Source organism: Gossypium hirsutum, chromosome A06 (assembly GCF_007990345.1).
Source record: "Gossypium hirsutum isolate 1008001.06 chromosome A06, Gossypium_hirsutum_v2.1, whole genome shotgun sequence".
NCBI classification, from domain to species: domain Eukaryota; kingdom Viridiplantae; phylum Streptophyta; class Magnoliopsida; order Malvales; family Malvaceae; genus Gossypium; species Gossypium hirsutum.
The window spans coordinates 123,726,690-123,739,324 of NC_053429.1; the positions used below are offsets into that span (position 1 = coordinate 123,726,690).

The 12,635-nt window shown below is 32.9% G+C and overlaps 1 long non-coding RNA gene across 1 annotated transcript; it reads right to left on the minus strand.

Annotated features, from left to right (window-relative positions):
* Window positions 1–525: 525 nt before the first annotated feature.
* LOC121230786 (uncharacterized) lies at window positions 526–2,484 on the minus strand. The gene is made up of 2 exons (XR_005928903.1): window positions 2,230–2,484; window positions 526–1,775 (listed from the first exon to the last, which is right to left on the minus strand). It is a non-coding gene; the product is annotated as an uncharacterized lncRNA (long non-coding RNA).
* Between the last annotated feature and the right edge of the window lie 10,151 nt (window positions 2,485–12,635).

A 12,635-nucleotide genomic window follows, 5' to 3' on the forward strand; every position in this document is an offset into this window, starting at 1 on the left:
TGTTCGCTTGTCGCTCTCCTTTAAAAAAAAAACTTGAAGCTAAACTAATGCAGCGGAAAAACCATTTTTCAAGTCATTTTGGAAAATTAGTTGCCTTATCGATTTGTTTTTCAAAAACAATTCCTTTGCAGTGTAGTGGAAACTAGGGAACAATATCAAATTTTACTTAAGCCCGATATCATGCATTATTCGGTTATTATGCTTGAGTAATCCATTCATGCAAAAATCCCCAAAAGAAAAGTTACCAAGCCACAAACCAAAAATAATTAAAAATTACAAGCCAAAACCAATAAAGACTTAATAATACTTAATTAAAATAATAATAATCCGAGGCCCAAGTTGATTTTCCGAACGCCGAGTCCGGTCCTAATTTTGAAGTTTGCTTGAAAAGTTAAACACTATTGGGGTGAGCTTATGAAAAGCTCAGTGTGAGTCAAACAATTATTTAAACGGGAAAAAACATCAAATACAGTGGAACGTATTAGCATTAACAAAAGAAAACAGAACCATCATAGGAATTTCATGTCATTACATAACCATTATCAAATTGAAGTCAAATAGTGTATGAGCATAGGTCATCATTCATTCGAGTAACAATCATTAATTTCGATACCATTCAATATAACACAATACACCACATATCATAAATCAATAACATTCGAATACGTCGTAAGCATGATGCAATGCAAAAAGGTTCCTACCCATACCATCCGCTACACACCACGAGTTCCCCAAAACCCGTCATCCGAACTCCAAAACATTATGGGCTTAAGCCTATTGTGGTTAAAACCACCGATAACAATATGTAGAAAATTCTGCCAAAAAAAATGCAGACAAGCTGCCAGTAAAAATGCTATAAATCACCATTCCTCTCGGTACTCCAAGTGCAGTGCATTGACTACGAATAGTGCCGACTTAATATGCCGCCGGTACCCCACGGAACTCATCCGTCAACCACAAAATCCCAACCCAATGCTTATGCAATATGCCACACAATCTCATACATAATTATATCTCAATACTTTTCATATTCATTTGACATGCTTAGCATGTCCTTCATATTAACATATTTTCAGTAAATGGAAACAATGTTCCAATCTTTCAAATTACCATTGAGTTGATATCAATTAATATCGTTCAATTTCACATACCATACAGATTTTCATTGTGCATAAATAGCACCCTTTTCAATACACAATATAGCAAATATCTCATGCGTTTAAATCATACAAAATCTTAATATTTCAACACATTGTATCATTCAGTCAACCATTCTCATATCTCATAACTCAAATATGCAATTACAAACTCAATCAAACATTCATACTATCAAACTAGCAATTTTGCCAACATGTTAATCTTTTAAGGCTCGAAACATACCTAGTTCGGCCACTCAAAAAATCAATAATTTGGCTATTAAGACAATCCAAACAGCAAGCTAATTTATCATATATAACATGATATTTAACATTTTCAAACAATTTTATGAGTTTAGGACCCACACTTTATTTTTCGCTTCCTCGCAGTGTACTAGCGAATCTTCCAATTTTCCTTAATAATTCCTTAAACAAACCTAAACAAAAATTCAGTATGAATTCAATCAATTTACCATTAAACCAGCCCCCAAACACCCACTTATGAGTTCAAACCAGTCGTTGAAATTATAACTATTTTATTAGTCCAAATTAGTTAGATTCCTTACACTGTATCGATGTGAAACGTACGTACAATCATTCTTCGCCTTTACGGATGATTTGGGGCATTTGGGTCAGCACCTAATTCAATAATATAATGGAAAATCAGTAGCTAATTAATGATTAAATTCCTTCATTTAATCAATTCATAACCTTTACCCAAACAAACTAGTTACCCTTAATTGCACTTACGCTTCATGATTTGTGGGATCCGAATGGCCAATCGATCAAGAACATTTTTCCCTAATTTAAATGGGTTTAAAAGCTTATTAGGAGGGTTCAAGAACTCAAATTAATGCTGGAAAAATATAGGCAAGAACCAAGAAACAAAACAATCACTTTTCTTGCCCATAGGTGCATGCACTACCACTTGTGGTAGCCAAAATTGGGGTTGAATTTTAAAACGGTTTGAGATCTCATTAAATTCTGGAAAAATACCTTTGAAATCATTAAAAATCCCCAAAATTCCAGATCTGGAAATTAGGTTTTTAATGGACAATATTAATTAAGAAATTGAAGAGTGTAGAGACCTTACCCAAGCTAGTCAAGAGAAACGGCAATGGCACTTTCTTGGCAATGTTCGGGATCGATCTTGGAGTTCAAGATTTCAGATTTGGGGCTGATTTTAATGAGAAAAAATGACAACAAATCTTGTGGCAAAAAGAAAAAGAAAAAGAAAGAGATGGTAAAACCAGGTGTAGGCGCCGACAACAATGGGAGAAAGAAAGAAAATTGAAAAGAAAAGAGGAGAGGAAGAGGGTGAACAGCTTGGGTAGGTAAAAGTTGAATTAAAGGATGAAAAATGCAATAAAAAGTTATATTTATACTTAGGGTTCAAAGGTATGGATGGCACATGCATTAAAAAAACAAGGGATTTTGTAAAATTTAATTATTTCACAAGGAAAGGGATTCGATCTTGGGACCTCATTTAATTTCCATGTTTTCTTATATCTCGTTTAACCATTAGGATTTTTCCTCATTCTTAAAATAATTTTGCAATATTTATTTTAAAAACAAGGCATGTCGCATACTAGGATTTAAGGCAAAATTTGCAAAATAATAAAAATTGTGAGAGAGAAGGGATTTGAACTTGGATTTTTAGGAATGTTTCACTAACACCTAACTAACAAACCAATATCTCATTTATTTCCTAAAAATGCATAGATAATCTTAAAAAATTAAGGCATGACCACTCTCTCTCGATTCCCAAACCTAATTCTAATAACCCCTAATTTTTGGGATGTTACTATAACAGCCCGGTTTTAGCTAAATCCTAACAGTGGTTTTGAAACCACAAATCTGAGGTTGTAAAATTTTTTTAATATTATTTTTGATGTTTAAAATATGTGATTATATATGTGTGAAAATTTCGTATGTTAATTTTATTGTTTAAGTGGTTAATTTAACTAAAGGACTAAATCGTGTAAAATACAAAATATGCATTCCACTTGTTAAAAGTACTTAATTGCCATGACTTATAAAAAGAAAGGTCCTTATGTTTCAATTAGACCATGGTTAGTGGAGATGGACATATATGACCTTATATTAAGTGATTTATATGTTTATTATTAAGGGTTAAAATTAGAAATTGATAATTAAGTTAATATTAATAAAACAAAATATGAAAAGTAATGTAAATGTTCATATTTGTCACTGAAAATCAAAAGAAGAAAGACCATTTGAAGAATTTTAGGGTTTGAAAACTTAAAAGCTTGATTAAGGTACGGTTTTGACTCAGTTTTTGATGATTTCTATATTTTTGTGATCGTTGCTTTGAGTACTAGCTAGCCCGTACCCTAATTTCTGAAATTTTTGATGATTTTGTGAAATTCCATTGATGAATCCATGAGTTTTATGATGTTTGATGATGAATTGTGCAAGTTTGGTGTTTGATATACATGTTTTGTAAAGTGATTTTTGACAAAAATGTCAATTAGGGATTAAATTGAGAAAAGTGTAAATTGAGGGGTTAAATTGTGAAAATATGAAAAGTATGGGCTGCTAAGGACCTATAAAAAATTCTACATAGCATGGGTTTTGTCCAATTTTGTGAATTTTGTGTATTTATGAAATAGGGACTAAATTGAATACATGTGTAACTTTAGGGGCTAAAGTGAAAAAATGCCAAAATATATGTTTTTGGATGAAATTGAATGTGTTGATGAATAAAAGAGTTAATTATGAATGTATATAGATCAAGAACAAAAGAAATCAGATTTAGATCGGGGGGAAACGAAAGTTATCGAATAATCGAACCCGTCCGTTACTTCCGACTACGAGGTAAGTTCATATGCAAATGAATGTATTTAAATTGAATTATATGTGTTTACTTGATTGAGTTGTTATGAATGTTGAATGAGCAGTTACGAGCAAGAATCTATGAAGTTACGACATCCGAAAGTCCTGTACGAACCTTAGGAATAACACAGGATACGAATGTCATGACATTAGGATATCGAGATGTGATTACATGTAAGACCATGTCTGGGACATCGGCATTGTATTGAGATTACGTGTAAGACCAAGTCTGGGACATTGGCATCGTTAATCGATTTCGTGTAAGGCCCTATCTAGGACAGTGGCATCGATATGTGATAACATGTAATACCATATCTGGGATATGGCATTGTACGAGTTTATGTGATTTTCGAGTATCCTTAATGATTCTGAATGGTTCAAAGGGCAAAGACAAGTCGAGAAAGAATGTCTTAATGAGTTGAATGACTCAGGTACTTGCGAGATTCATACCAGTATTGGAAAGTGAAGTATTTGATGAATTCAATGGTGAAATTGAATATGTGTACCATGAGAAAGGTTTGTGATCATGTATGTGGTTAATTATGCTTAGCATATTTAAATTGATATGTAAATATTCATATGATGATTTTATTTTCATATGGCTTACTAAGCTTTTAAAGCTTACTTTGTGGGTTTTTCTTTTCATGTTTTATAGATTATCGAAGCTAACTTGGACTCGGGGATCATCGAGAAACGTCATCATACTATCGACTACTTGTTGGTACTTTTGGATCTTTGTATATATGGTATATGGCATGTATAGGCTAATGTCATCTTAGTATATCTTAAGTTGTGATTATAGCCATGAGATTTGGCTTGTAAATGTAAATGTGTTTATAGCCATTTAAGTTGGCTTGAAATATGTGTTTGATGACTAATATATGATGTATAAGTTGCCTCATGTTTTGGTATGGTTATATGGTTGCTCATGGAGTTAGTTGCCATTTGGTAAGTTAATGCTTGAAAGATGATGTGTTGTGGATTGATTTTGAGGCATAAGATAGATGACAAGTTGATGAGTTAATGCATTTGAAATTATGCAAGTTTTTGATGAATTTGGCATATTAAAATTGTATGTTTTGATTGTGGAATTGAGTGGTTGTATAGGTTGTGAATAGATGGCATGATATGAGTATGAATTTGGCATGTTTTTTGGTTGCCTAAAGATGTATTGAAATGGTGTTATTTTGGTTGCTATGTGTGATTGTGAAAAGGGTGGTAAATTGGTTTTTCAAATGGCCTATTTTTGTCCACACAGGCAAAGACACGGGCGTATATCTCAGCCGTGTGCGACACACGGTCATGTCACAAGGCCGTGTGTCCCCTGGGGTAGCCCTACGAATTAAGTCAGTATACCCTATAGGTTTGGCACAGCCTAGACACACGGACGTGTGACTGGCCGTGTGATATAAGTCAGTATACCCCCTAAATGGTACATGGCCTAGCACACCCACGGCCATGGCACACGGGCATGTCTTCGACCGTGTGATACAAGTCAGTATGTATGTCCTGTTTTCACACGGCCTGCGCTAGGGGCATGTCTGGTGGCCGTGTGAGGCACACGACTTGTTCACACGGGCGTGTGACCCTTAAATATTGGAAAATTTTTTATGTTTCCCTAAGTTTGCAAATGTTATCGATTTAGTTCCAAACCTTTTTTAAGCATGCTTTAAGGCCTCGTAGAGCCATAAAAAGGGGACGATATGATTTTGTTGGATGGGTTATTATATATGAAAGCATAAATGTATATGTTATGTATGTGAATAATGTGTATTGATCGGTAATGCCTCATGACCCTATTCCGGTGACAGATACGGGTTTAGGGTGTTACAGTTACATTATTTATCTATAAAAACATTACATCTTAAATCGAAACAATTTATTAAATCAAATAGTAAATTATTGAATAATAAATAGCAAGCGCCACATTATTACTAGTTGAATGATGCCGTCATTATTGGTGTATTGCAGGATGGATCAATTATAAGATTAACTAAGTATCCATATTTAATATTTCTAGCTTTATATTCAGATACGTTTTGATCTGATGATTCTTTTACCGAACGCCTATCAATTCCTCTTTCACTTACTTTATTAATTTTACTATACACCTATAATTTATATTTAATACATAAATAAAATAAATTAATTATTATTTGAATTTTTAAAATGTTAAATATTAAAATTTTATATTAATTTTATATTTTTTATAATTGAATTTAACTAAAAATTATTTTATATTTACTTCATGAATGTGGTGACGGCTCAATAAGCATGACCTTTATAAATAGGATTTCAAATATATATATAATTTAAGTTGACTTTGCTTAATTATTATGCAACAATTTTTTTTTAAATTGGTTAAAATATGTTATAAGTTTTGTACTCTATGTGAATATGAAATTTAGTTTATACACTTTTATTTTCTTGAATTTTGTTTTTTTTTTATTTTTTAGATTTTAAAATCCAAATACGATTATTATTACCATTAAAATTCTTCTGTTAAATTTACTCGTGTGACATTTTGCAATAAAAAAATACTCATTTGGTTGACAAGGTTGAAGCTAGAAATTTTTTTATTTTTGTAAGGGTTAAAATGTAACTCCACCATTGTATTGGTTTATATATTTATAGTTTTAAGAGAACTAAATCAAAATTTTATCAATTTTTTGGGCCAAATTATAATTTTACCATTTTATTAACTTAAAATTTATAATTTTTGACATATTTAAAGTACAAATTTCTAATTTTGGGGGGGCAAGGCCCTTGCTTCCCCCCTATGTCCCTATTGGTTTTCATATAATAAAAAAATATGTAAAAAAATCAAGATTTTATTAAAGAATTTTATTGAAGAATTTTATTCGAAATACCTGCAGCCTGGAGGGAAGCATCAATAAATTCCCAACGAGCTCGATCATATGCATTCTCAAGATCAATCTTGACAGCCAACCATTTTTTTATTCTTTTGTTTGCTTTTCATGGAGTGAATCAGTTCCTGTGTTATAATAATATTGTCTGAGATGTTCCTACCTACAATTAACCCAGTCTACTCTTTCCCAATAATTCTAGGAAAAATCATTTTAAACAGATTAGCAATAACTTTCATAATCAGTTTGTAGAGAACCGAACACAGACTAATAGGTTGAAATTGTGAAGAACTCTATGGAATTTGAACCTTTAGAATAATGACAACCAAAGTGTTGTTCAACTCAGGATCAACGCACTCCTCTGCGAAAATCTTCATAACCTATGTGCAAACAGAAGCACCAACACGGTCCCATTGACTCTGAAAGAAAAGAGATGAAAATTGTAGCTACCTGGAGCCTTTAGAGGGCTCATACCAAACAAAGTAATCTAAAGCGTGCCCCTATGAAAAAATTTTGTATTCTGGTCACCTAAAAGAAGCCAATCACATCTTACCTTCTATTTCCAATAGAGTTCTTCATGCTGAAGAACATTATCTAACTCCTCATGAACCTCTATTTCTAATTGAACTAAATAGTCAGACAATTAATCCTAAGCCTTCTAAATACAAATGAGCCATTGAATTAAACTTTTTTTGTGAATCTCGATGTGACCGTAAACATCCTTATTTCAGTTTTTAAGCTGACTGATAAAATGAGTAAGTGAGGCCGACATACATCCATTAAAACTCCATTTATCTTGAACGAACTCCGAAAAATCCGAGTGTTCTACCCATCCTATAAGAAATCGAAACGGTCATCCCTTAGGAGAGTGAAGTGAAGGCCTAAGGGACAACAAAAGTGGTCTATGATCGGATTTGAGTCTATGAAGATAAGCCACCACGCAATTATGGAAATGAGAGACCCTCTCCAACTTTTAAATAAGAGTATAATGCGCTTCAGTGCACTCAAACCCACGTCATCTTATACTGACAACAATGTCGATGTCAACTGAGTTAAGACTCAATCAGCAATGAAATTAAAATTAAAATACTATAATAAATTATGTAAAATATGGAATAATTTAAGATGTGATAAAAATTTATAAAATAATTAAAACATGTGGGTGTCACAAAAAATAATATATAAAACACAAATACTCGAACTGTAACATCCCAAAAATTAGGAGTTACAATTTTAAAATTATTCAAATATTATGTTTTTTTTAAATAAAAGATAATTTAAATAGAATTAAAATTCCATCACTTTTTTTATCTTCTTATCCTAATTTAAAATCATATCTTATCCTTGTTTAAAATTAAAATTCCATATATTTTTATCTTCTTATCCTAATTTGAAATTATAACTTATCATTTTTTAAAATTTAAATATAATTAAAATTTCATATCTTTTTATCTTCTTATCTTAATTAAAATTTCAAATTACTCGTTTTCAAATCCTAATAAAATTTATCCTTCTTCATTCTATTTATTCTCTATTTTTCTTCAAAACCCCTATTGCAAAATTCTTTCAAATTATTGAGTTCTTTCTTTTTCTCTTCCATTGTTAAATCATGTTTCAATCAAGGAATTCAAAATCTTCAAAATCATCCCTCTTTTCTTGAGTAGATCATCAATCTCTCCAAAGCTAAGGTTTTTAAGTCTTCAAATCAGGTGTGGGATCTAAACTTAAAACTTTATGTATAATTAATTGTAGTATTAGGGAGTAAAAAGGGTTGTTATACAAACTATGTATTATGCAAACCTATAGGAATAACATGTAAACACTATAAGAATTGTAATGTGAACACGTAGAAGTTATATGTGAACCCATAGAAATTATATGCGAACCTTAATTGCTTAATCGGTGAGCTGTGCATATTTATCATGCAAACCCTATACATGCTATGTGCAAACTCTCTATATGCTTTTTATGAAACCCTGTATATGCAATATTATTTTTTTTTACACACACCAATTATATGTAGGTTTATGTGAGATTGATTGAATGCATGATTGCATGCCTTTTGATGATAATTTGTGACAATAAATGTGCTAAATAAGCATATTATCAAATATTGACAATGAGTATGATATGATTAGTATATGTGCATAATACATGAAATTGGGAATGGAAAATGGAGGAGTTCAGTTTGAGACAGTGGCAATTTAAGTCCACACCAAAAGTCAGTATTGCACGAAGTAGGAGGTAAAAAGTCATCAAAATCGGTCAAGCTATGATGGTAGGCCAACAAGCCACCAAACCAGGAATAATCGGGATGGCTAAGTTATTGTAGTAAACCATCTAAACCGGATAGGACCGGATGGTCGTTTAAAACACCATCAAAATTGGAGCAAATCGAGGTGGTAAGTTAGTAAAAAACATCTTCATCAAATGTCAAGTGGACGGCCATCGTCACTGGAAATCAAACTGGGATGGTCAGTATCGTAGTGGGTTTTTAGAGTGTCAAGCAATGCTCGAGGGCGGTTCGAATGGACGGGTAGGAAATTAAAACATGAATTTGCATTTATATTTACATTTACATCTTGAATATATTACGTTTATACATTGATTTAATATATGTTGGTTACATTATACTTTCAATTGTTATTATGTTGAATTTACTATTATGTTATAAATTTTATGTTTTACTATTTGAATAATTATATATAATGGTTTAAGGTTAGTCTTACATTGAGTCATTGTAAGCTCACGCCTCATTTTCCTTACCTCTCAAGTAGCAGAAATATAACACCCCTAACCCGACCTTAACGTTATGGCCGAATTTAGGTGTGTTACGAAGAAGGGTTTTAAATTATATCTTTTAAGTTCAAACGTATCATTTTATTAGTTTACCAATCGGAGTCTTAATATCTCGAAAAACTTGAGTTTATAATCTTATTTGAAACCATTTTAAGTTATCAAGAATTTGCAATGGAAGTTTGAAAAACGTTTTATTCGAAATCAAGCTCGTGTTTCCAAAAACCATTTGTTTGCGTAAGATGTTTTTGTCAATGTTGCGGAAAAGAAAGCAAAACAAAAACCAAATTCAAAAGTTAAAAACCATACAGTCTAGAGAGTCCCAAAAATTACAAACTCCCAAGAAAAACCAGATTTTAAAATAAAATCGATATTACTAAATAAAAATAGTTCTTTGTCGAGTGCTCACCGCTAAGCCTCCGTCTCATCGACCCACCTAAGTCTGTGGATTACCTGAACAGAATAGACAAACAGATGTGAGTTTTCGTAAACTCAGTGTGTAACCCAATAGAAATAGTCATGCAATATACACAGAATTTGATTTACATTCAGATACAGATATCAGAATCAAATAAATAGAACAAATATACAGAATCCTACCCCCATCCTCTACACACCATCTTCGACCATCCCATCACACCATGTGGGGTTAAAAATACCCACCCATCCCAACATACCATATAGTGTCAATGTGACACATAATAGAATAATATACAGTCAGCTGCCAGAATATAGGCGAAAGGTCGCCGTACAGATCACTTTCTCCATATATGCAAATCCTACCCTAAACACAGATACAGAATACAGAATTAACAGAATTAGCATGCTTAACATGCTCGTATACAGATAACATATATACTCCAACAAAACAGTCAGACATACCTATCAGTGTCCTACTCAGATCAGATTATCAGATCACATGAATTAGGGTTTGGTTAGCCCTTACCGACCCTACAGTAGGCCCACAGTCGATCGGAACGACTTGTATGACCCTAGGGAAAATTTTAGAATCCTGAGCCCACATGCTCATGTGACTCATACGGCTTGGACCAAAACCCACACGCTCGTGTGGCATGCCCATGTGGCCCACACTCCCAATCTGGCATAGCCTGTGTAGCCCACACGGCCATACTCACACCGCCACACGACCGTGTCTAGCGCATGGCCACACCTATGACATTCACACGATCGTGTCTCGCACACGGCCAGCCACATGGCCGGGCATGCGCCTGTTTGGGGCCGACAATGTCCTTTTTTGGCTTTTACCGAACCTTAATTTTTCGTGTTTAGGGTATATACCTAGTACGATTTTGATACTACTGCAATCCTGAGCTTACCAGAACCATCAACGAAAATAACTACAGACACGGTTTAAGCCGTTGAAGTAAAATTCACTGATTCAGCACCTTTTCCTACGAAAGAAAAATCCTTAACGATCAAAAACTTCCAACCACACCACTACGCCAATTCCGAAAAGAAAGAGACGGTCACACTAAAGTCAAAACCACCATCAATAAAGCCCTACTTACCTAAACCGAATGGGAAGCAATGATTTTACAGATGCAACGATAGGAATTCAATAGATGAAAAGTAAAATTTGAGAGAAAACAAAAAAAAAGTGGAGAAGGAAGAAAGGGAATGTCAGAAACAAAGGGAAAATTAGGAAGAGAGAGGAAAAAATAAAAATAAAAATAAAATAAGATAATAAAACAATATCTCAACTCCCCTCATTATCCCACTAACTAACCGACCCACTATCTTACAACTTGACTCTCATCCAAAAACTTCAGAGTTTCGATTCCATCGAAGCAAAAATTATCACCCACACTTACATAGGGATTTAAACACAAAATCTCCAACACACTAACTCCTTACCACTCGAACCAATAAGCTCATTTTGATATAAATTTACAAACAATATTACAAAAGCCTACCCAGTAAGGATAAGGCTAGGATCAAAAATAATAAAATTGCCAAAAATGAGACTTAAACCCAAGACCTCACACACACACCTAGAACACTTAACCACTAAAACAGATACACATTTATGCCAAATTTCACCAAAATCAGACTTAAATTATTCAGGGCATTACAATTAAAGTTGTTCATGGGCCAGGCTACCCGGCCCGGCCCGAAGGCCCGCCGGAAATGTGGGACGGTTTGGGCAAAAATATAGGCCTAAAAAATGAGTTTGGACAAAAAATAAGGCCCGTTTAAAAAATGGGCCGGGCCTCGGGTAAGATATATTTAGCCAGGGCCCGAATTCACTAAAAGACAAAAAATCTGCATTTTTTTAATTTTTGAATGTTATTTTCTTGTTGTTTTCTTCCTATTTTGCTACCATTTTACTTACTACTATTTTGTTGTTATTGTTTGGAAATTATATAAAACTTATTTTATTGTTAATTTTGTTATTATTTTAAAGGCATTTGTTAATTTTTTTATTATTTTAGAGGTATTTATTTGTTAAGTTACATCAATCTTAATGTTATTTAAGTCTACTTATTTTTTAAAATTTATTTTCAATTTGTTGGAAAATATTTATTTTGATGTTTTTAGTATTTTTAATGTATTATATATATTTAAAAATAATATAAAAAATTAATACGGGCGGGATGTGTCGGGCCCGAGTTTTAGTATTTTTATCTGGGTAGGGTTTGGACAAAATTTTAGGCCCATTTTTTGGGCCCGGCCCGAGCCTAATAAATGGGCATTTTTTAGTTGAGCCCGACACAAACCCGGCCCGGCTTGACCCATGAACGCCTCTAATTACAACAAAAGAATAGGATTCGATTCCACATCATAGGACCTTTAGATTAGCAAGTTGTTTTCTTTATTTATTTCTACTTTTAAGTTTTATTCAAAAATTTTCTTAATCGTTTATTTTTTTGGGGTTTGTAATTATGTAGTATTTTCCTCGTTTTTATATCTTAGGTTTGGGATTGCTAGTTTATTTATTTTATGCATGACATTTAAATAT